This window comes from Salvia hispanica, chromosome 2 (genome assembly GCF_029641045.1).
Source record: "Salvia hispanica isolate PSC_SH4W2 chromosome 2, Shi_PSC_v1, whole genome shotgun sequence".
In the NCBI taxonomy this organism is placed as follows: Eukaryota; Viridiplantae; Streptophyta; class Magnoliopsida; order Lamiales; family Lamiaceae; genus Salvia; species Salvia hispanica.
In genome coordinates this window covers 65,731,384-65,733,524 of record NC_142693.1, presented here as the reverse complement: position 1 = coordinate 65,733,524, position 2,141 = coordinate 65,731,384, and the positions used below count along the sequence as shown (strand labels likewise).

Genomic DNA, 2,141 nt, shown 5'->3' with positions numbered 1-2,141 from the left:
GGATTCTCCTAATCTCCTCTACTTTAATTTTTTGGCATAGTATTTATTTACGAAAAGCATTTCTCTTGAAAAAACCTTATTTATTTCTCTACTTATAATTGGGAAATTCGTCCCTTAATTAATTAACAGTTTTGTTTAGTACTGTAAAGTAGGAACACAAACATATACTCCCTCCGTCCCCCATTAAGAGTCACACTTTTCCATTACGGTCTGTCCCCAATTAAGAGTCACACTTCAATTTTACCATAAATAGTAAGTAGGTCTCACATTCCACTAACTCAATTCACTCACATTTTATTATAAAATCAATATAAAAAAAATGGGTCTCACATTCCACTAACTTTTTCAACCAACTTTCCTTTACATTTCTTAAAACCCGTGCCCGGTCACAGAGTGACTCCTAATAGGGGACGGAGGGAGTATATTATTACTAGAAAACACTGCATAGAGACAAAGTAGGAAAACACACAAAGTGGAGAATCCAAACGGAAAGATGAGAGAAGTAAGGTTAGAATCTAGGAGAGCTACAGATCCATAATAACCTAGTTTCAGTCATTATTACTACTGCCGAGGGGATGCATAGAGCCTTCCCTCTTCCATGTCCCTGTATTAACCGAACCGAGAAAAAGAGGAAATGAGAACACAATATAGGCAAATATAAATACCAAGAAAATCAATTATACCTTAATCGGACACAATTGTGATATTGTCAGTGTGATGCTCAAGCACCTTGCTAACAATATCCATCACATCCTGGTCAACGCCTCTAGGCATATACACGGTGCCCTTCCAGTCGGCATTTTCATTCATGAGGACTTTAAAGCATTCCGCCTCATGCAAGTCCCCTACTCGTATGAAGGTGAGGGTGGATGCCAGACGGACATCTGTACTCAACATCCGACCAAATACTTTAGCTTGGAACGATTCCCCCAGCTTCTGCTCTAGAGGGATTCCTAGTTGAATCAATTTAGTAACACTCCATTTACTCAGATCCATGAGGAAGAAGAGTGTATGGGTACTGAGGTGGAGTGGTGCGAGTAAAGAGGAGAAAGCCACCTATAAATAATAAAGAGAAGGGAGCAAAGTTAAAAAGTGGCCCGTGAGCTTTCTCAAATCATTTTCCCTGTTCGCCATTGTGTTGAAATGAGAGATTCTTTTAGAGAGAAATGTAAACAATGTATAGTATGTACTACTCCTATACAGTAGTTTGTGAGCGAGGTAAAAAGATGGGGCCATAGTGTGGTCGAGGCTCACCCGCCTTGAACGGACACGGGTCCATAAACTTGCACAGGTGGACCCGTGCTTGTAATTTTTGCAGTGTTTACAGAAATCACGGCTGCGGTTACTTTTGATACCGTGCACCGTTTTCCAGTGCTCGGTGATAGGTGGTAGAAATGAGAGATTATGCATTTCAATATGTGTGATGTGAGCTTTAGGGAGATGTGTGAAAAAGATAGAAAGAGATAGAAGTGAGAGGTAAAGAGGGAGTGGTGAAAACAGAGAAAAAGAAGGAACTACATGGGCCGGCCTCAGACCCATTACATGGCCGTCCTCAAGAGCCAACGAATCCCGCCGCCTGATTTTCTAAAATTGAAAATTTAATTAGGAAGGAGAACACAAACTTGGGCGACCAAGTGGAGAAGAGGACCGAGAGAAATGGTTGTAAATGTGTATCATGTATGCAAAGAGATGAATTATGGAAAGAAGAAAAGGGAGCGTTGGAGAAGAAAGATGAATAGGGAAGACAAGAGCTGATTTTTATATTCAATACATACTACTCTATAGTACTCCTACTATAGACGGTAAAACTTTAGACGTGTCAATGGTAAAAAAATAGAGGTAATATCTATATTTTACTCCTTCCGTCTCAGATTTGTAGTAACATTTTGCCATAAAAATTCGTTCCACATTTGGAGTAACATTTAGAATTTACCATATTTGTGTAACATCCCAGAACAAAAAAATATATATATATTTCGACGTGTCAAATAAATAAAGTATTATTTTATACTTTATGTTTTGTTCCTGATTTTGTATTAGTAATCAAGTGTTGATGTGAGAAAGAAAAATTGATCTAAGAGTTTGATGTGCAAGAACATACGAGAAATGGTGAAATAATTGTTCGTGTACAAGTTTAGTCC

At 38.5% G+C, this 2,141-nt stretch overlaps 1 long non-coding RNA gene across 1 annotated transcript; it reads right to left on the bottom strand.

The window, feature by feature from the left end:
- Positions 1-309: 309 nt before the first annotated feature.
- LOC125200672 (uncharacterized) lies at positions 310-1,708 on the bottom strand. The gene is made up of 3 exons (XR_016134883.1): positions 1,255-1,708; positions 684-1,056; positions 310-604 (listed from the first exon to the last, which is right to left on the bottom strand). It is a non-coding gene; the product is annotated as an uncharacterized LOC125200672 (long non-coding RNA).
- Positions 1,709-2,141: the final 433 nt, after the last annotated feature.